Below are 24,586 nucleotides of genomic sequence, written 5' to 3' on the forward strand. Positions count from 1 at the left end.
ATTTAAAAGTTTCTGGAGTCGATTTCCTACCAGGTAACTCCACGTTTGAGCTTCTTTCCAAAAGTTATGATTTTATTTATATTTACGTTGATTTTTAATACACATTTAATGGCCAGTTGGTTAAGACACCGACTTGCAACCTGAGGGTCGCGAGTTCGCGCCCGCGTCGCGCTAAACATGCTCGCCCTTTCAGCCGTGGGGGTGTATAATGTTACGGTCAATCCCACTATTCGTTGGCAAAAGAGTTGGCGGTGGGTGGTGATGACTAGCTGCCTTCCCTCTTCTCTTACACAGCTAAAATAGGGACGGCTAGCGCAGATAGCCCCCGAGTAGCTTTGCGCGAAATTCAAAACAAACATTTAATGAATTACTTTGAAAGACACTAAACACAAACGTAGTTTAATTTACCACGTTGGTTCCTAAGCCTATTTTACTGATACATTCCAGGGTCCCACTAGTCATTTTACAATTAATTTTTTATGAAGAGTGAATATGCAGTTACTATGTCCCAGTCAAAAAAATATAGCACAACTCATCTTACTGGAAAATATATTAAGACTATTTTTGTCGATTTCTTTTTGTACAGTTTGTTTTTGAGTTAGGCACAAAGCTACACAATGGACTATCTGTGCTCTGCCCACCACATGTAATAACTAAACATTTTAAAATAATTACTCAAATAGAAATTCTTCTAGTAGTAAACTGCCTTTATTAACATTTTGATTTATTTGGAGAAAAACCTACATAAATTAGAAGTTAACATCTGTTGCTTACATTGACTTAACATGCATTATAGAAATAGGGTTAGAAAATAAGGGTGTACGTTGAAACTGTTATCGTAAGTATGAAATCGAAATACGATAGGTGACACACGTCTAAGAATATTTCTAAAAACATACGTAAATAACAAGAAAGTTGTTGATAGTAGTGTATTTATAATGACTGTTGTTAGTGGTTGGTTAATCTGTAAAAAAAATAAAATATATAATACTTGTTCCAGGGACCTGTTTCAGTCTTGAAATGACGTCTTTGTTGTGTTTTCTTTCAAAAATAAGTTTTGAATTAAGTTGGTAGGATGAGACAAATAAAAACTGACTCTGTGTTTAAAAGACTAGAGAAGCTTTTGAATTGTTTAATACAATTGTTTTAACTTGAGGAGATGTCGAGTGTCAATAGTATTTTGTAAGTCAGTGGTGTGTCGAGTGTCAATAGTATTTTGTAAGTCAGTGGTGTGTCGAGTCTCAATAGTATTTTGTAAGTCAGTGGTGTTTCAAGTGTCAACAGTATTTTGTAAATCAGTGGTGGGTCAAGTATCAACAGTATTTTGTAAGTCAGTGGTGTGTCGAGTGTCAATAGTATTTTGTAAGTCAGTGGTGTTTCAAGTGTCAACAGTATTTTGTAAGTCAGTGGTGTTTCAAGTGTCAACAGTATTTTGTAAGTCAGTGGTGTGTCAAGTATCAACAGTATTTTGTAAGTCAGTGGTGTGTCAAGAATCAATAGTATTTTGTAAGTCAGTGGTGTTTCAAGTGTCAACAGTATTTTGTAAATCAGTGGTGTTTCAAGTGTCAACAGTATTTTGTAAATCAGTGGTGTGTCAAGTATCAACAGTATTTTGTGACTCTTGTGGAGCTAACTTTTAAGAATGTTTGGCGCTTCTAGTATTTCAACAATGCGACAGAAATCTTTCTTTCTGTGGTACTCTTTGGGTTATAGTTTTGTTTCTTTATTTTGTTCTTACTGGATTTAACAAAATTTAGAAATTACCTACGTAAAATAAACATTTAATACTTGGAAGGCTAATGCATTAAGTTTCTTATCTCGCGATGTAAACTCACCAAATCTGATGTCGAAATCTATTCTTTTCTTTCTTCATTATCTATTTCACTTGTTTCTTTTCATTCTATCTTTATCACGTTTTAGTCTAAGCAGAAGAGAAATATGGTTTTAAGTATTTACGGCAAACAACAAAAAAACGTCGACGATATGACAGAATTCTGTCCAACGGGTCTTACTAACAGTGTGAAAAGTAATAAACCTGATAGTTAAATTGGGCGTAAGATGGCGCTAGCATCGAATGATTTCTGGTTTTTAATTCCAGTAAAAATATGCACTGTTATAACTGCTTAGCCCGACATTAGTCATTTACCTTTGTGTGTGTTTAAGCATTTGAAGGATTATTTTAACCTTCAGGACCAGGGGGTGGAGATAAAATACCTAAAGCATTTGAAGGATTATTTTAACCTTCAGAACCAGGGGGTGAAGATAAAATACCTAAAGCATTTGAAGGATTATTTTAACCTTCAGAACCAGGGGGTGGAGATAAAATACCTAAAGCATTTGAAGGATTATTTTAACCTTCAGAACCAGGGTGTGGAGATAAAATACCTAAAGCATTTGAAGGACAATTTTAACCTCTAGAACCAGTGGATGGAGATAAAATACCTAAAGCATTTGAAGGATTATTTTAACCTTCAGAACCAGGGGGTGGAGATAAAATACCTAAAGCATTTAAAGGATTATTTTAACCTTCATAACCAGGGTGTGGAGATAAAATACCTAAAGCATTTGAAGGACAATTCTAACCTTTAGGACCAGGGGGTGGAGATAAAATACCTAAATTTTCACTGTCTTCTTTTGTGGCATCAACATCACTTCCCGTTACGGTAACTGATGTCTAACAATTATACGATTGATTTTCAGTGTAGCTAAGTAGCTAGGTGAGAAAGCGACCACTGCTAAAACCAACGAATCCCTGAGTTATAAGGGACAAATGCATCATATGGCACTGAACTAATGATAGGGTCCAATATTATTTTAGGCCACACAAAGGTGCTCTGTCTTACTTTAAGAGGTCAACAAACTCTTTCAAACTTTGTCTGTTGTAAATAAAAGCAACAGTAAACGACATTAACTTCAGCAATGAAGTAAGAAATTATTAATAATTTTATACAATATTCTTGCTTCTTTAGGCCACGTGGTTAAGGCACTCGACTCGTAATCTGAGGGTCGCAAGTTCGAATCTCTGTCACAACAAATATGTGCGCCCTTTCAGCTGAGGATGTTATAATGAGATGGTCAATCCCACTATTCGTTGGTAAAAGAGTAGCCCAAGAGTTGGCGGTGGATGGTGCTCACTAGCTGCCCTCCCTCTAGTCTTACACTGCTAAATGAGGGACGGCTAGCACAGATAGCCCTCGTGTAGCTTCGCGCGATATTAAAAAAGAAACAAACCCTTTATGCTAATATTATTCCTATAGTTTTCTTATACCTTTAAGTATAGACTCGCATAAGATATAGAAGAGTATATTATGTTTATATAATTAACAAGGAGAGTTTTGTTGTAACATAATAAAAACACGTCGTTAGTTATTTCGAGTTTTGTTTCGATTCGTTCACACGTTAAGAAACGACACAGACCGACATTCTATTTATGGGAAAAATTCACTTCCACACTACTACATCAAATTTGATTTCCATAATATAATGTAGTTCATTTAAGATTTAGAGAGAACTGTTAGAGATATTTTTCATAACAGCTTAAAAATGGAAAGTTGAGAAATATTATACTCTAAATCAGTTGTGAAAGAAATGTATTGTTTACCTGTTTATTAAAATGTGTTAACGTTTAGTCTGTTAAACATATTTTGTTGAAAAGTAAAATCACTATCGCAACTCAACAAACAGAATATGAGAACATCTAGATAATCTGTCGTATAAAAAACAGAACTTTCTTTGTGACATAAAAAACAAATTAAATATTTGATATTTAGACTTAGCACTCATTCTGCCAGCTTGTCTGATGCTCTAGAGAATGTATCTGTTGTAAAAACGTTGTACTTCATAAAAAAAAGGATTACAAAAAGTTAAAATGTTGAAAAAAAATTTACATCTGGATGTGGCCCATTCTTCCTTGGATCTCATCTGGATGTGATTCCATTCTTCCTTGAATCTCATCTGTATGTGGTTCACTTCTTCCTCCAATCTCATCTGAATGTGGTTCACTTCTTTCTTGATTCTCAACTGGATGTGGTTCACTTCTTCCTTGCATCTCATCTGGGAGTGGTCACGTCTTCCTTGAATCTCATCTCGATGTGGTTCACTTCTTCTTTGAATCTTGTCTGGGTGTGGTCACTTCTTCTTTGAATCTCAAGTACACATAATTCACTTCTTCCTTGAATCTCATCTGGGTGTGATTCACTTCTTCCTTTAATCTCATCTGGGTGTGATTCACTTCTTCCTTGAATCTCATCTGGGTGTGGTCACTTCTTCCTTGAATGTCATCTGGGTGTGGTCACTTCATACTTGAATCTTATCTGGGTGTGGTCACTTCTTCCTTGAATCTCATCTGGACGTGGTTCACTTCTTCCTTGAATCTCATCTGGACGTGGTTCACTTCTTCCTTGAATCTCATCTGGGTGTGGTCACTTCATACTTGAATCTCATCTGGGTGTGGTCACTTCTTCCTTGAATCTCATCTGGACGTGGTTCACTTCTTCCTTGAATCTCATCTGGACGTGGTTCACTTCTTCCTTGTGTCTCATATGGACGTGGTTCACTTCTTCCTTGAATCTCATCTGGGTGTGGTCACTCGTTCCTTGAATTTCATTTGGACGTGGTTCACATCTTACTCAAACCTTAATTACATGTAGCTCACTTCTTTCTAGAATTTCAGAATCATCATCATAAATTTTTGTTGAACGATTTAACAAACAGACAGATGTACCTTATCATCGTGACATTTCTTATTGAACTATTTAACAAATAAACAGACAGATGTACCTTATCATAGTCACAGTTTTTGTTGAACTATTTAACAAATAAACAGACAGATGTACCTCATCATAGTGACATTTTTTGTTGAACTATTTAACAAATAAACAGACAGATGTACCTTATAATCGTGACATTTCTTATTGAACTATTTAACAAATAAACAGACAGATGTACCTCATCATAGTCACAGTTTTTGTTGAACTATTTAACAAATAAACAGACAGATGTACCTCATCATAGTGACATTTTTTGTGAAACTATTTAACAAAGAGACAGACAGATGTGCCTTATTATTACGATATTGTTATTATTATTATTTCTGTTACAAAATTTAATTTTATGTGAAATTTACAAAATATACAAATTTTATTTTAGTACATTTTTAAATTAGTTATTAAATTTTAAACGATTATCGAAAAAATAACTTGTGAGTTATATATAACTATTAACCTTAGACATGTCATATATATTAGACATGTATTATATATTATATATTAGACATGTATACTCTTCAAAAAAAGAAACGCAAAAGGGATATTTTTTTATTTTAAAGAGAAATATATGTAATAACGTTACAAGCTCAGAGTATGTGATGTTACACGTGTTAAGGCACTGATTGTCAGACCAAAATGACAATAAAAGTTGTGCACTTTGAAAACGGAGGAAAACATCAGATTTTTTGCCAAAACGCATGCGTGCCCAATAAATTTGTTTGAGAGATCTGCATGTTCTGCAAGTGTAACATGTACAAATTCCCTATAAAAGTGACGGGTTCTCGGTTTCCATAGCTCAGTGTTAAGCCATCGACACGCAATACAGTTATGCCAAGACTGACTGAAACACGACGCAACAACGCCATTGGTCGGTTGGAAGCAGGCGAATCTCGATCAGATGTTGCCAGAGCTGTGAATGTCCACCCAAGCACCATCACAAGGCTATGGAATCGTCACCAACAACATGGACCAACTCGTGACCGTCCACGATTTGGCAGACCTTGTGTGACCACGCCCGCACAAGATCGCTACATCCGGTTACGTCACCTTCAGGATAGGACCACCACTGCGACGTCTACTGCCTCAACCATACCAGGGCTGCGTAGGATTTCCGATCAGACCGTACGAAACCGTCTACGAGATGCAGAAATCCGACATCGACATCCAGTCAGAGACGTCATCCTCACCCAGCAACATCGTCAAGCACGACAGCAGTGGATTCGGGCACATCGGGTATGGCCTAATCGACGATGGAGGCATGTTTGGTTCAGCGATGAATCACGTTTTATGCTTCGTAGGCAGGATGAAAGGACCCGTGTTTACCGTCGCCGAGGTGAACGTTTTGCAGCAAACTGTGTGCAAGAAGTTGACAGATTTGGTGGTGGCAGCATCATGATGTGGGCTGCCATCGCCTACAATGCCAGAACAGACCTTTTGCACATTCGAGGGAATCTTACGGCTCAACGATACGTCGACGAGATTCTTAGGCATCATGTGCAACCCATCATGGTGAACGTCAACGACGTTTTTCAACATGACAACGCCCGTCCTCACACAGCCCGACTCACCACTGTCTTCTTGAGACACCACAACATCAACGTTCTTCCCTGGCCCTCCAGATCACCAGATTTAAACCCCATCGAACATCTTTGGGACGAGTTGGACCGACGGCGACAACCTCAACCACAGACTCTACCTCAGCTTGCAGCAGCTTTGCAGGCTGAGTGGACAGCCATTCCACAGAATGTGATTCGTCATCTCATCGCTTCCATGGGCAGGAGATGCCAAGCAGTTGTTGATGCTCACGGGGGTCATACTCGTTATTGACGTTGAGTGACGTTAACCTTCAGTTAGTGAGCGTGGACTTTGCCTTTGCAGACTTTGGATGTTCAGCAGTGAATGTGCAAAGTTTCACACATGTTATACAGAACTACCCGGAATAAACTTGTTAACAATATGTCTCAAATTTTGCCTTTTGCGTTTCTCTTTTTGAAGAGTATATTATATATTAGACATGTATTATATATTATATCTTAGACATGTATTATACATTATGTATTAAACATGTATTATATATTATATATTTGACATGTATTATATATTATATATTTGACATGTATTAGACTAGTGATGAAAGAAGGAAATTTAACTTCCATGGGAGTTGAATTAGCCATTTTTAAGTTATTGGACATTGTTAATTTCTACATAGTTTAATATTGTAAACACTAGGTAGCAGCACCTTTTATATAGTTTGTGTAACGACAAGGAGTGATGCTTTCTCGTGAAAACCACATATGCCTGTTGAATTTAAGTAACAAAATATACAAATAAATAAAGGAACACTTAAGTTAAAACTCAGACAATCGATATCTCGTGAAAGGATATTTAAGCTCGAGCTTTTATGTAATACGATTTATTGATTTAAGTTTAAAATATTATATAATGGATTTCATTGTTTAGATTCTATCAATAGAGTGGTTTCAAACTCAAGGATTTGACCGGTTCAACTCTCCAGAATGTTTCACTACCATTTTCGTTTGTTTTCACTATCTGTCATTTTATTTTAGTTATCTCTTTCTAGCTGTATTTCTTTCTAACTCGTGCTCTCTATTTTTTCTCTTACATTTTATCTGTCCATCTCTCGCGTCTTCCCTCCTTTGTTTTCGTTTTATTCACTTACCCGACAAGAGGGCGTAACACTATGGCGGCCCGCCAACCACTCCTCGGGCTGGAATGACAGACAAATGAATGTTTGAGTATTTGAGATTTATTTCAGTGGATAGCACTCTACCTTCTTGTTTTCATGTCTCTGTGGGTGTTGTCTATTTTATCATGTTTGATTTATGTGTTCTATACTGTCACCCTGTCTATATCTCTCAGTGTTTAGATCACGTAGCCCTACCAAAATTACTGACCATTCTTGTCAAACCTGCAGTGTCATCTAAAAAAAAGATAAAATTTGTTTCCTGTGTTGAGATTGTTTTGTTTTGTTTGTTTGTTTAATTTCGCGCAAAGCTACACGAAAGCTATCTGTGCTAGCCGTCTCTAATTGAGCAGTGTAAGACTAGAGGAAAGGCAACTAGTCATCACCACCAACCGCTAACTCTTGAGCTGCTCTTTTTACCAACGAATTGTGGGATGGAGCGTCACATTATAAAGTCCCCACGGCTGAAAGGGTGAGCATGTTTGGTGTGACAGGAATTCGAACTGCCTTAACCACCTGGCCATGTGATGAGAGAGATATATTAAAATATTGTGCATGTGAATTGTATGGATGTTTTAAATATTGTAACTATGGGAACACATAAGTTGTATTCTTACGTCATCCAGTAATTGTTTCTTTTACCCTTACGCTACACAACTGGCGCTTTGCGTTCAGTGCACCACAATAAATCAAACTTCGGGTTTCAGTGTTATAAGTACCTAGGATTACCACTGTCCCATTTGGTGGGTCTGCCCTGGAAACCGAGTTTTAATACCCTTGGTCGACAGGCCAGAAATAGCCCACTATGTAGCCCTGTGGTTAGCTAAAAACAAACCCACCAGGAGAAAAATTGCATTTAAATGTATATATAGTTTTGTAAGTCGTGTGAATTTAAAACAAATCAAGACATATTAGAAACTTCTGACCTATTGCACATAAAGACATTAAAGTGTTAATACGTTATTATGATATTTAAAAAAAAAAGAAAGATATTCAACGTCAACTCTTTCATCAACTGATGTCTCCAGGAAAACATCTGACCGAAGCTGGCCAACAATTACTTTATGGTTCAACGTCCTGAACGTTTGTTAATCAGTGCTTTTAACTGACTTTGCTTGTCGAAAAATGCTACAACGATAGTTTTATAACTAAGTTACCAAGCAGTGATGTCGAGAAACCCACTTGTAGAGAAATTTGTGGAGAAACAAGAAGAAAGCAATCAAATATCATTTCTTAACCTGAAAATTACAAGAACTGACACACAATTCAAAACAGAAATCCACCGAAAAATCACTCATACTGGACTATACATTCCTTGGGACTCAGCACATGAAACAAAACAAAAACTCAACATATTAAGAAACCAAATAAACACAGCCATAAAACTATGCTCACCAGATAAAATTAACGATAAATTAGACAAAATAAAACAATACTTCATCAACATCAATAAGTTTCCTCCACAAACCGTAGAAAACATTATACGCACACACCTAGACAGAAAGCAAAATCAACCAACTAAAGTAAATATATCTCACGAATCAAAAAACCACGAAACCATATACTGCTGTATACCATATATTCCTGACATCAGCAAACAAATAACCAACATTTGGCAAAAACTAGTAACAAAATATGACATTCCAGTTAATACCAAATTTATTCAAAAACCAGGCACAAAACTGAGGTCTATACTATGTAAAACTACACTGACAAACACCACACCAACATTATTTATAAAATACAATGTGATAACTGCCACGACTTCTATATTGGAGAAACAAGTAGAAAAATGGAAACCAGATTCAAAGAACATAAAAAGTCACCTTCACACGTTTTCGAACACTGCAAGTCAAATAAACACAGCATAACGATGGAAAACACTCAAATACTAAATAAAGAAACAAACATAAATAAACGCAAAATTAAAGAAGCCTTACTTATACAACAACTTAAACCCAAAATAAACCAATATAAAGGAACGCCTTTATACCTATATTAATATAATAAAATAAATAAAATTATATATTCAAACATCTAATACCGCCCTCTACATTTCGACACACAGTTACACAACCCCTTTCAAACATGTGGTCAGCTTCCGGTCAGTTGCCTCTTTCTTTGTGAACCTGACGATGACCGAAGAAGGTCGAAACGTTGTTCGCTCTTCTATGTAAAATATTTTCTCAACCCAAACGAGCCGTTTTTGCATATATGTTACCAAGGAAACGTATTAGCGACGAGTTTAATGTCGCGAGGAGCAGTCATGCTAAATAACTTGTTAAGTGAAACAGTAGATGTCTGTTTGAAAGACTACGTTTAATGTTTCCTGTGTGCTTCGTTATTTATACAGATCAAGGAAATAAGAAACTAAATCAGTTCGATCAAACAAACGAACACCACACTGTGGTAGAGCTCTTGAATTTAAAGCTGGTTAGCCATGTCCAAATCCGCAACCTCACAAATCCACTAACTTTAAATTGTGTGTGTGTTATAAGATTGACAGTCAATCCCTTAACGTGGATGATGTGGGGTATTGTGATGATTACTGGTCATCTGGTCATTTCAAGATTAGGTACAGCGACAAATAGTCTTAGTAGCATAAATACCAATACATCTGTTGTTTTATGAAACTCACCTCAACTCTGTCATGGTTACTGTATATAAAACATAACCCCAGTTATTTATGGATCAACTAGAAGGCATAAAGTCCGTGTAAATAATCTAGAAGATTTTAGACACCTTATGGTTAAGTCAGACAGTCGGAGACCACAACAGTATTAAGCTATGGTATCAAAGATCCCATGTTAATAAAACTTGTATAAAACGGAGTCGTAGTTTATTGTTTGCCATTAGGTTATGTCGGCCAATTATAAATGTCTTTTACATGTTCAGCTACATATCTCTGTTCCGTTGTTATGTACTATATTTATCTACATATCTCCCCGTGTGTGTGAAGTACATAACTCTGTACCCTGTTGTTATGTGTATATCTCCTACTGTGTGAGGGACGTTGTTATGTACATATATTATTCAAAAGAGAAGTACAGATGTTCTTAGAGTTTCACGCTTTGTACTAACATTACTTCCTAATTCGTTTGAAATTATAGCACGTGACCTCTCCCTGTAACTCTATTAGCCAGAACCAGTCTCGTGACAACATGCGTTATTATTATTATTGAAAGTTAGAGATTTCCCATTTTTCGAAAGCCACTAATAAAATTAGCAAGTTTATGACAGGAGAGCTTCAAATGCCACCAGAAGAAACTGCTCAATAGACGGAGCCAAAATAACTGTCCGTTGTGTTTCTAATTTAGATAAGTTAAGGTCGTGCAATGTACAAGATTAAATTTAATATGAAAAACTTGTCTAGAATATTTAAAACTTTAGTTACAATTATTGATAAATAGGATTACTGAATTAAAATAAGGAAAAACATGCGATTTTACATCAACTTAGGCTTGATTCGTCACTTGAAACATGTTCTCTAAAACAAGGCCTGGCGTGGCCAAGCGTGTTAAGGCGTGCGACTCGTAATCCGAGGGTCACGGGTCGCATCCCTGTTGCGCCGAACGTGCTCGCCCTTTCAGCCGTGGGGGCGTTATAATGTGATGGTCAGTCCCACTATTCGTTGGTAAAAGAGTAGCCCAAAAGTTGGCGGTGAGTGGTGATGACTAGCTGCCTTCCTTCTAGTCTTACACTGCTAAATTAGGGACGGCTAGCACAGATAGCCCTCGAGTAGCTTTGTGCGAAATTAAAAAAAGATAAAAAAATCTGTAAAACAAACTTGTCTTATGTAGATGTCGAATGAAGACATTCCACATGTAAAACAAACTTGTCTTATGTAGATGTCGAATGAAGACATTCCACCTGTAAAACAAAGTTATCTTATGTAGATGTCACATGAAGACATTCCACCTGTAAAACAAACTTGTCTTATGTAGATGTCGCATGAAGACATTCCACCTGTAAAACAAACTTGTCTTATGTAGATGTCGCATGAAGACATTCCACCTGTAAAACAAATTTGTCTTATGTAGATTATGACATTCCAGATGTCGCATGAAGACATTCACCTGTAAAACAAACTTGTCTTATGTAGATGTCGCATGAAGACATTCCACCTGTAAAACAAATTTGTGTTATGTAGATGTCGCATGAAGACATTCCACCTGTAAAACAAACTTGTCTTATGTAGATGTCGAATGAAGACATTCCACCTGTAAAACAAACTTGTCTTATGTAGATGTCGAATGAAGACATTCCACATGTAAAACAAACTTGTCTTATGTAGATGTCGCATGAAGACATTCCACCTGTAAAACAAACTTGTCTTATGTAGATGTCGCATGAAGACATTCCACCTGTAAAACAAACTTGTCTTATGTAGATGTCGCATGAAGACATTCCACCTGTAAAACAAATTTGTCTTATGCAGATGTCGCATGAAGACATTCCACCTGTAAAACAAAGTTGTCTTATGTAGATGTCGCATGAAGACATTCCACCTGTCGCATGAAGACATTCACCTGTAAAACAAACTTGTCTTATGTAGATGTCGCATGGAGACATTCCACCTGTAAAACAAATTTGTGTTATGTAGATGTCGCATGAAGACATTCCACCTGTAAAACAAACTTGTCTTATGTAGATGTCGCATGAAGACATTCCACCTGTAAAACAAACTTGTCTTATGTAGATGTCGCATGAAGACATTCCACCTGTAAAACAAACTTGTCTTATGTAGATGTCACATTAAGACATTCCACCTGTAAAACAAACTTGTCTTATGTAGATGTCACATGAAGACATTCCACCTGTAAAACAAACTTGTCTTATGTAGATGTCGCATGAAGACATTCCACCTGTAAAACAAACTTGTCTTATATAGATGTCACATGAAGACATTCCACTTGTAAAACAAACTTGTATTTTGTAGATGTCACATGAAGACATTCCACAGTTTTATTTTCTTGATGACTCAAAACATTCTATTACTGCATATGGTTGAAACAACCATGTACAAAATACACAATAACCAGAAATAGGAAAACTCTTACACATCATATTTAGATTGACAACAAAGTTTACAGCATAAAAATGAATATATTGTTATTAAACACGCTGTGCTCACCGTGTGTATAGATACCTAATTTTTAGCATAAGTAAGCCTTTAGACTTATAGACAATACAGGGGGCGATTCTTAAATCCATATATATATTTCTACCTTACGATGATATAGATAATAATATCACAATCGGCCTCACGAGTTATAGTACTATGCGAAAGGTCTCGTTGGCACTGGATATTGAAGATATAGTGTGGTTGATGTGTTTTGTCTCTCTCATCCATAACTTATTAAAATATGTATCTGTAAAAGAATTTTGCTTGTTACCTAACATTTAAGTCTATTTATAGCTTCAAATTATGAGATTTAATCAAGGAGATGCATTCAGGGCTTAATATGTTTTAGATTAGTACATGTCTCATCAGGCACTTGTTCGTGGATAAGTACATCCAATGAATACTCTTCTTATATTTCATGTTATCACATCCAATCAGGAACTTTCTTGTACTTCAGATCATTACATCCAATGAGCACTCTTCTTATATTTCATATTATTACATCCAATCAGGAACTTTCTTGTACTTCAGATCATTACATCCAATGAGCACTCTTCTTATATTTCATGTTATTACATCCAATCAGGAACTTTCTTGTACTTCAGATCATTACATCCAATGAATACTCTTCTTATATTTCATATTATTACATCCAATCAGGAACTTTCTTGTACTTCAGATCATTACATCCAATGAATACCCTTCTTATATTTCATATTATTACATCCAATCAGGAACTTCCTTGTACTTCAGATCATTACATCCAATGAGCACTCTTCTTATATTTCATATTATTACATCCAATCAGGAACTTTCTTGTACTTCAGATCATTACATCCAATGAATAATTCTTAGATTTAAATTTCGTTATAAAACATCTAACACAGAAATAATCATTTCAACATACAAACAAAATTAATCCAAACTTGCAAAATCACACACTTTGAACCAGTTTGTAAGATTTGATCAACGCTTTCTATTTAATATCACCGGATTATTTATCGAGCGCCGCCTATCCTTTCATTTGCTCAACATTTGTGTGCAATAGATTCCTGTATGACATGAGATATTGAAATATATCTCGTACTGATTCATCAGTAATATTGTAGCGTTAGGGCGGGTCTGGGCACCGCCTAAGCCTTTTTTAATAGTTGGGTGCGTCCCGGGTAATTTCGGACTTCTGTAATAGATTATAAGTTAGTCAGAAAGAAACATTTTAATTAAATCAATGTAGAGAAAAAAAAAAACCTATTTTGTAAGCACGAAGAGAGGATACGTGTCAAACAGTTTGTTAACTCGATGATCAGACGACAGTTGTTTGTTTTAACACTTAATACACTTGAACCTATTCTTCTATACCTGTGGCTAAGCCTAATTCAATAATAATAATATGAAACGAACGCATTTAAATTGTTTGTAATAAAACGTTACGTAGGTTTTAATTATATAAAAAGTAATTTGTTGTAATTAAAATTGACAATGTCTACTACATGTGTTGTAATTAAAATTGACAATGTCTACTACATGTGTTGTAGTTAAAATTGACAATGTCTACTACATGTGTTGTAACTAAAATTGACAATGTCTACTACATGTGTTGTAACTAAAATTGACAATGTCTACTACATGTTCAGAATTTTGCGCAATGCAAAACTTGGAATATCTCGTCCTCAATATTGAAATTATGGAGTAGATTCATTAAGGAAGATGTCTACACCTGTCATCATTGATTCTTGGGTCACTCTTAACATCGAATAGTGTGATTTGGTCATCGAGTTTATTGAACATCTATAGACCCGGGGCACGAAGCACGTTTTAGTGACAACGAGTCGCGAACTTGATTCATATTCTGGGCCTGTTTATCACAAGCCATAACCACCTCGAACTGGAAATAATTTATTAAGGTCGCTAAATATTTCTTTACTGAAGTAAAGTTAAGCTTACTAATGATCTCTGTACTGAAGTAGACATTAGGTTTACCAATAACACTGTTCAACGAATACATCGTACACCGAATATCATTTTAAACCTAATAACGACTATTCACATAGTAATTTATCTACCAAAGTATACCTTAGACCAAATAATAATTGTTCAACTATGATTTATCTACTGAAGCAAACCTTACACCTAATGAGAATTTTTCGACTAACGACTTTTTCACTGATGCAAACCTTAGGCCAACTAATAAATCTGCTCAGCTAGTAACTCCTCTTCTAATATGCAGCAAACTTTAGGCCTACTAATAATTCTGCTCAGCTAGTAACTCCTCTTCTAATATGCAGCAAACGTTAGGCCTACTAATAAATCTGTTCAACTAGTATCTCCTCTTCTAATGTGCAGCAAACGTTAGGCCTACTAATAAATCTGTTCAACTAGTATCTCCTCTTCTAATGTGCAGCAAACTTTAGGCCTACTAATAAATCTGTTCAACTAGTAACTCCTCTTCTAATGTGCAGCAAACTTTAGGCCTACTAATAAATCTGTTCAACTAGTATCTCCTCTTCTAATGTGCAGCAAACGTTAGGCCTACTAATAAATCTGTTCAACTAGTATCTCCTCTTCTAATGTGCAGCAAACTTTAGGCCTACTAATAAATCTGTTCAACTAGTATCTCCTCTTCTAATGTGCAGCAAACTTTAGGCCTACTAATAATTCTGCTCAGCTGGTAACTCCTCTTCTAATATGCAGCAAACTTTAGGCCTACTAATAATTCTGCTCAGCTAGTAACTCCTCTTCTAATATGCAGCAAACGTTACGCCTACTAATAAATCTGTTCAACTAGTATCTCCTCTTCTAATGTGCAGCAAACGTTAGGCCTACTAATAAATCTGTTCAACTAGTATCTCCTCTTCTAATGTGCAGCAAACGTTAGGCCTACTAATAAATCTGTTCAACTAGTATCTCCTCTTCTAATGTGCAGGAAACTTTAGGCCTACTAATAATTCTGTTCAACTAGTAACTCCTCTTCTAATGTGCAGCAAACTTTAGGCCTACTAATAATTCTGCTCAGCTAGTAACTTTTCTTCTAATGTGCAGCAAACTTTAGGCCTACTAATAACTCTGTTCAACTAGTAACTCCTCTTCTAATGTGCAGCAAACTTTAGGCCTACTAATAATTCTGTTCAACTAGTAACTCCTCTTCTAATGTGCAGCAAACTTTAGGCCTACTAATAATTCTGTTCAACTAGTAACTCCTCTTCTAATGTGCAGCAAACTTTAGGCCTACTAATAAATCTGTTCAACTAGTATCTCCTCTTCTAATGTGCAGCAAACTTTAGGCCTACTAATAATTCTGTTCAACTAGTAACTCCTCTTCTAATGTGCAGCAAACTTTAGGCCTACTAATAATTCTGCTCAACTAGTAACTCCTCTTCTAATATGCAGCAAACTTTAGGCCTACTAATAATTCTGCTCAGCTAGTAACTCCTCTTCTAATATGCAGCAAACTTTAGGCCTACTAATAATTCTGCTCAGCTAGTAACTCCTCTTCTAATGTGCAGCAAACTTTAGGCCTACTAATAATTCTGTTCAACTAGTAACTCCTATTCTGAAGTGAAGCAAACCTTAGCCCTACCAGTATTCACACCTTAAGTCTGGCCATGACACAGAGTTGGGAGATCACTTGTTAGAACAAAACGCAAAGTTGTTATATCACACAAGGATAGTCTGGAAGACAACAGAAAAACAGTAAAAAACGTTGCGAAACAAAGTATCTTTATACCTAACGTCTGGTGCACGTGAAAAAAAACAGACGTAAATTCTATTCAAACCATTTCTCAAAAGTGAAATTCAGTTGTAATTACAAAAACCCATATCAAAAGATGACGAAAGCTTTTAGAGAATTAGTGACATTGTTGGTAACCCAATCAAGGCATGATCCATTTGGATCTGAGAATTATTCTTCATTCTTACGCTAATCCAATGAACAAAATCCAATGTATTGCACCTGAAAAGCTTTTTAGAAATCTTGAAATAGAAGAAAAACTTTAATCCATAGAAATCTATATTTTGTTTACATTAAAGATTTGAAAATCCTATTTCCTAGGATTTATTTGAACGAAAGCATCGGAGATTGATATCATTTACCGCTTTCCTTCTGAAATTACAAACACACACGTTGATGTTCGATCCTTGTGGTTGGCACAGAGCTAACTAGTTAGTCTATTCTGTTGCTCTGTGTTTAAAGAAAAAAAAATTACGTGAACAGACACTACCAAAAACAGCATTTCCTTGTGCCGTGCTAAGTGGTAAAACCTGCAATGGAAAACTTACTGCTTAATAGTGAGTGTTTTGATAAGAAAAAATGCAAAGTGAAATTGGAGACATTGTTATCAACTGTTGAGGAAATACCTATAAAAGTAGGAACCACTGTCCACAACTATGAATGAAACAACTATAGAAGTAGAAACAACTGTCCTAAACAATAAATAAAACAACCACAGAACTAGGAACCACTGTCCATAATAACAGAAGTAGAAACCACTGTCCACAACTGTAAATGAAACAACCACATAACTAGAAACCACTGTTCACAACTGTAAAGGAAATAACCACAGAACCAGAAACCACTGTCCACAACTGTAAAGGAAACAACCACAGAACCAGAAACCACTGTCCACAACTGTAAAGGAAACAACCACAGAACCAGAAACCACTGTCCACAACTGTAAAGGAAACAACCACAGAACTAGAAACCACTGTCCACAACTGTAAAGGAAACAACCACAGAACCAGAAACCACTGTCCACAACTATAAAGAAAACAACCACAGAACTAGAACCACTGTCCACAACTGTAAAGGGAGCAACCACAGAACTAGAAACCACTGTCCACAACTGTAAAGGGAGCAACCACAGAACCAGAAACCACTGTCCTGGCTGTAAAGGAAACAACCACAGAACTAGAAATCACTGTCCACAACTGTAAAGGAAACAACCACAGAAGTAAAAACCACTGTCCACAACTGTAAAGGAAAGAACCACAGAACTAGAAACCACTGTCCACAACCACAGAAGTAGGAACCACTGTCCACAACCAATGAAGTAGAAACCACTGTCCACAACTATAAAGAAAACAACCACAGAAGTAGGAACCACTGTTCATAACCACAGAAGTAGAAACCACTGTCCACAATTGTAAAGGAAACAACCACAGAAGTAGAAACCACTGTCCACAACTGTAAAGGAAACAACCATAGAAGTAGGAACCACTGTCCACAACCACAGAAGTCGAAACCACTGTCCACAACTGTAAAGGAAACAACCACAGAACCAGAAACCACTGTCCACAACTGTAAGGGAGCAACCACAGGACCAGAGCCACTGTCCTGGCTGGAGGAACAACCATAGAACTAGAAAACACTGTCCACAAGTGTAAAGGAAACAACCACAGAAGTAAAAACCACTGTCCACAACTGTAAAGGAAAGAACCACAGAACTAGAAACCACTGTCCACAACCACAGAAGTAGGAACCACTGTCCACAACTGTAAAGAAAACAACCACAGAAGTAGGAACCACTGTCCATAACCACAGAAGTAGAAACCACTGTCCACAATTGTAAAGGAAACAACTATAGAAGTAGAAACAACTGTCCTAAACAATAAATAAAACAACCACAGAACTAGGAACCACTGTCCATAATAACAGAAGTAGAAACCACTGTCCTGACTGTAAATGAAACAACCACATAACTAGAAACCACTGTTCACAACTGTAAAGGAATAACCACAGAACCAGAACCACTGTCCACAACTGTAAAGGAAGCAACCACAGGACCAGAGCCACTGTCCTGGCTGTAAAGGGAACAACCACAGGACCAGAAACCACTGTCCACAACTGTAAAGGAACAACCACAGAACTAGAAACCACTGTCCACAACTGTAAAGGGAGCAACCACAGGACCAGAAACCACTGTCCACAACTATAAAGAAACAACCACAGAACTAGAAACCACTGTCCTGGCTGTAAGGGAACAACCACAGGACTAGAAACCACTGTCCAACTGTAAAGGGAGCAACCACAGGACCAGAAACCACTGTCCACAACTGTAAAGGAAACAACCACAGAACTAGAAATCACTGTCCACAACTGTAAAGGAAACAACCACAAAAGTAGGAACCACTGTCCACAACCAATGAAGTAGAAACCACTGTCCACAACTATAAAGAAAACAACCACAGAAGTAGAAACCACTGTCCACAATTGTAAAGGAAACAACCACAGAAGTAGAAACCACTGTCCACAACTGTAAAGGAAACAACCATAGAAGTAGGAACCACTGTCCACAACCACAGAAGTCGAAACCACTGTCCACAACTGTAAAGGAAACAACCACAGAATCAGAAACCACTGTCCACAACTGTAAAGAAAACAACCACAGAACCAGAAACCACTGTCCACAACTGTAAAGGAAACAACCATAGAACTAGAATCCACTGTCCACAAGTGTAAAGGAAACAACCACAGAAGTAAAAACCACTGTCCACAACTGTAAAGGAAAGAACCACAGAACTAGAAACCACTGTCCACAACCACAGAAGTAGGAACCACTGTCCATAACTGTAAAGAAAACAACCACAGAAGTAGGAACCACTGTCCATAACCACAGAAGTAGAAACCACTGTCCACAATTGTAAAGGAAACAACCACAGAAGTAGAAACCACTGTCCACAACTGTAAAGGAAACAACCATAGAAGTAGGAACCACTGTCCACAACTGTAAAGGAAACAACCACAGGACCAGAAACCACTGTCCTGGCTGTAAAGGGAGCAACCACAGGACTAGAAAGCCACTGTCCACAACTGTAAAGGGAGCAACCACAGAAGTAGAAACCACTGTCCACAACTGTAAGGGAAGGAACCACAGGACTAGAGCCACTGTCCCTGGCTGTAAAGGGAACAACCATGGAGTGGGACCACTGTCCTGGGAGTGTAAAAGGAAAGAACCACAGGACTAGGAACCACTGTCCACAACTGTAAAGAAACAATCCAAAAAGTAGAAACCACTGTCCACAAGTGTAAAGGAAACAACCACAGAACTAGAGCCACTGTCCACAACTGTAAAGGAAGCAACCACAGTGCTAGAAACCACTGTCCACAACTGTAAGGGAGCAACCACAGGACCAGAGCCACTGTCCACAAGTGTAAAGGGAACAACCACAGGACTAGAGCCACTGTCCTGACTGTAAAGGGAGCAACCACAGGAACCAGAAGCCACTGTCCTGACTATAAGAGAAACAACCACTGGAACTAGAGCCACTGTCCTGGCTGTAAAGGAACAACCACAGAACTAGAACCACTGTCCTGGCTGTAAAGGGAGCAACCACAGGAACCAGAGCCACTGTCCTGGCTGTAAGGGAGCAACCACAGAACTAGAAATCACTGTCCACAACTGTAAAGGAGCAACCACAAAAGTGGGACCACTGTCCACAACCAGTGAGTAGAAACCACTGTCCACAACTATAAAGAAAACAACCACAGAAGTAGAAACCACTGTCCTGATTGTAAAGGGAACAACCACAGGTAGAAACCACTGTCCTGACTGTAAGGGAACAACCATAGAGTGGGACCACTGTCCACAGCCACAGGAGTCAGAACCACTGTCCTGGCTGTAAGGGAGCAACCACAGGATCAGAGCCACTGTCCTGGCTGTAAAGAGAAACAACCACAGGACCAGAGCCACTGTCCTGACTGTAAAGGGAGCAACCATGGAACTAGGATCCACTGTCCACAGGTGTGAGGGAGCAACCACAGAAGTAAAACCACTGTCCACAACTGTAAGGGAAGGAACCACAGGAACTAGAGCCACTGTCCACAACCACAGAGTGGGGACCACTGTCCTGGCTGTAAAGAAAACAACCACAGAGTGGGACCACTGTCCATAACCACAGAGTGAAAGCCACTGTCCTGATTGTAAAGGGAGCAACCACAGAGTGAAACCACTGTCCTGGCTGTAAAGGGAGCAACCATGGGAGTGGGACCACTGTCCACTGGCTGTAAAGGGAGCAACCACAGGACCAGAAGCCACTGTCCTGGCTGTAAAGGGAGCAACCACAGGACTAGAAACCACTGTCCTGGCTGTGAGGGAGCAACCACAGAAGTAGAAACCACTGTCCACAACTGTAAAGGAAAGAACCACAGAACTAGAAACCACTGTCCACAACTGTAAAGGAAACAACCATAGAAGTAGGAACCACTGTCCACAAGTGTAAAGGAAAGAACCACAGAACTAGAAACCACTGTCCACAACTGTAAAGAAAACAATCACAAAAGTAGAAACCACTGTCCACAAGTGTAAAGGAAACAACCACAGAACTAGAAACCACTGTCCACAACTGTAAAGGAAACAACCACAGTACTAGAAACCACTGTCCACAACTGTAAAGGAAACAACCACAGAACCAGAAACCACTGTCCACAAGTGTAAAGGAAACAACCACAGAACTAGAAACCACTGTCCACAACTGTAAAGAAAACAACCACAGAACGAGAAATCACTGTCCACAACCACAGAAGTAGGAACCACTTTCCACAACTGTAAAGAAAACAACCACAGAACGAGAAATCACTGTCCACAACCACAGAAGTGGGAACCACTGTCCACAACTGTAAAGAAAACAACCACAGAAGTAGGAACCACTGTCGACAACTCTAAAGGAGACAACCACAAAAGTAGAAACCATTGTCCACAACTGTAAAGGAAACAACCACAGAAGTAGGAACCACTGTCCACAACCACAGAAGTAGAAACCACTGTCCACAGCTGTAAAGGAGGTTTTTACTGCTGCGTCTCTTTTACCAGATTAAAATAGTTTCGACATTAGTAGCTTTCACTATATGACGTTTTGTTAGAGGATATATTAGTGATTACTGTTTGACTTCATAAGATAATCCTAATTTTATGGGTTGAGAATGTTAATCTCATATTGTATTTTATTACAAATAACGGAATCAAGTTATGTGTTTTGCCAGAGGTTTAACGTGACTTCTTTCCCACTGCCGTACTTAGTCGTCAAGGCGACTGATCCGTAAAACAAACGCGACAAGCTTAAAAGTAAGGTACTTTCTGACGTGATAAATTCTGAGACGAATCATGTTTACTGAAATAACGTAATGATTTACTTAGCGAGCGTATATTATGTACACCTGTCGTCTGTAGAGAGAAACGAGTGACATCAAATCTGTGTAGGAGAAGCGCTACATGTTCTATTTTATTGATGTATAAAACATCAGATGTGTAAATGAAGAAACTTCGTCTTTCTTATCCAGTGACACATCCTGAAGAGGATCGAACCAATATACTACTATACACACTCCTTTATGATAGGGACAAGGAATGAATCTGTAATAATGACACAACTGGACGTGAAAACAGATACAGTGACACAAGACCTCTCAATGTGATGGGTAGTGGGTAAAAATACAAATATAGTGACACAATCTAGACTTGAAAACAGATACAGTGACACAAGACCTCTCAATATGATGGGTAGTGGGTAAAAATACAAATATAGTGACACAATCTAGACTTGAAAACAGATACAGTGACACAAGACCTCTCAATATGATGCTTAGTGGATAAAAATACAAATATAGTGACACAATCTGGACTTGAAAACAGATACAGTGACACAAACCCTCTCAATATGATGGGTAGTGGATAAAAATACAGATATAGTGAGACAATCTAGACTTGAAAACAGATACAGTGACACAAGACCTCTCAATGTGACGGGTAATGGATAAAAATACAAATATAGTGACACAATCTAGACTTGAAAACAGATACAGTGACACAAGACCTCTCAATGTGATTGGTAGTGGATAAAAATACAAATATAGTGACACAAATGGCCGTGAAAACAGATATAGTGACATAAGACCTCTCAATGTGACGGGTAGTGGATAAAAATACTGATATAGTGACACAATCTAGACTTGAAAACAGACACAGTGATACAAGACCTCTCAATGTGATGGGTAGTGGGTAAAAATACAAATATAGTGACACAATCTAGACTTGAAAACAGATACAGTGACACAAACCCTCTCAATATGATGGGTAGTGGGTAAAATACTAATATAGTGACACAATCTAGACTTGAAAACAGATATAGTGACACAAACCCTCTCAATATGATGCTTAGTGGATAAAAATACAAATATAGTGAGACAATCTAGACTTGAAAACAGATACAGTGACACAAACCCTCTCAATATGATGGGTAGTGGATAAAATACAAATATAGTGACACAATCTAGACTTGAAAACAGATACAGTGACACAAACCCTCTCAATATGATGGGTAGTGGATAAAAATAGAAATATAGTGACACAATCTAGACTTGAAAACAGATACAGTGACGCAAACCCTCTCAATATGATGGGTAGTGGGTAAAAATACTAATATAGTGACACAATCTAGACTTGAAAACAGATATAGTGACACAAACCCTCTCAATATGATGCTTAGTGGATAAAAATACAAATATAGCGAGACAATCTAGACTTGAAAACAGATACAGTGACACAAGACCTCTCAATGTGACGGGTAGTGGATAAAAATACAAATATAGTGACACAATCCAGACTTGAAAACAGATACAGTGACACAAGACCTCTCAATGTGACGGGTAGTGGATAAAAATACAAATATAGTGACACAAATGGCCGTGAAAACAGATATAGTGACACAAGACCTCTCAATGTGACGGGTAGTGGATAAAAATACTAATATAGTGACACAATCTAGACTTGAAAACAGACACAGTGATACAAGACCTCTCAATGTGATGGGTAGTGGATAAAAATACAAATATGGTGACACAACTGGCCGTGAAAACAGATATAGTGACACAAGACCTCACAATGTGACGGGTAGTGGATAAAAATACTAATATAGTGACACAATCTAGACTTGAAAACAGACACAGTGATACAAGCCCTCTCAATGTGATTTCTAACAAAACCAGTAGGTTTGACAATAACATATATTTCCAACAAAACCAATATTTTGTAACAACAGTATCTATGCTCAACAAAAACAAAAGATTGTAACAGTATTGCATATTTCAAACAAAAACAAAGGTTTATAATAACAGTGTCTATATCCAACAAAACCAGTAGTTTTAACAATAGCAAATATTTCCAAAAACCTTTGTTTTTGTTGGAAATATACAGTATTGGTTTAAGTTTATCGTAACAACAGTGTCTATATTTAACAAAACCAACAGATTATAACAATATTGTATATTTCCTACAAAACCAATAGTTTATAATAACTGAGCCATCTGGTTTAAGTTTATCGTAACAACGGTGTATATTTCCAATGTGGTTGAAAATAGAAATGTCTCCTATTACACGTGACTTCTTGTTCATCGAATGATACTTTGGACGAAGCAGGATTCCTTCCTGTGATAACATAAAGATATTTGTATGTTTAATACATGTATGAAAACCAGCAGCTAACTTTATCTCCGTTTATTTTTTTTCCCCACTATAATTTTTGTTCAATGTAGACTCCCTTAAAATTGCAATAAAAATATTTATCGTTTTTGAATTATGTTTTCTTTTACTTATTTTAAAGTTATTTTGTTAGTAATAAGAACTGGAAGTTTACAAGAAATCTCAGATTTTTGTCGTTCGAGGTTGGGAATCTCTCCAAAGAAAACATTAAATATAGTCAAAGTTCATCAGAATGTTCTGGATTTCACATGTTCTTCTTAACTCATTTCAACTGTACTAAGTGAGTCGTCATTATGAAAAGTCACAGAAGTCGATAATGAAATCTGTCTGTTTATTACTAAGATATTGAGAGAACTATGTCTAAAAAGAAACTGTTTTCTTATTGTAAAACTACCACATAAAGAAACAATGTACAAGTTATTACATATTATTTAGATAAGTAAGTATTAAACGGCCAGGTACCTGGGGTAAAGAGTACCTATTCTAGTGTTAGAACCTACAGAAGTCTTTAAGTTCCAGAATA

This window comes from Tachypleus tridentatus, unplaced genomic scaffold, assembly GCF_004210375.1.
Source record: "Tachypleus tridentatus isolate NWPU-2018 unplaced genomic scaffold, ASM421037v1 Hic_cluster_1, whole genome shotgun sequence".
NCBI lineage: Eukaryota > Metazoa > Arthropoda > Merostomata > Xiphosura > Limulidae > Tachypleus > Tachypleus tridentatus.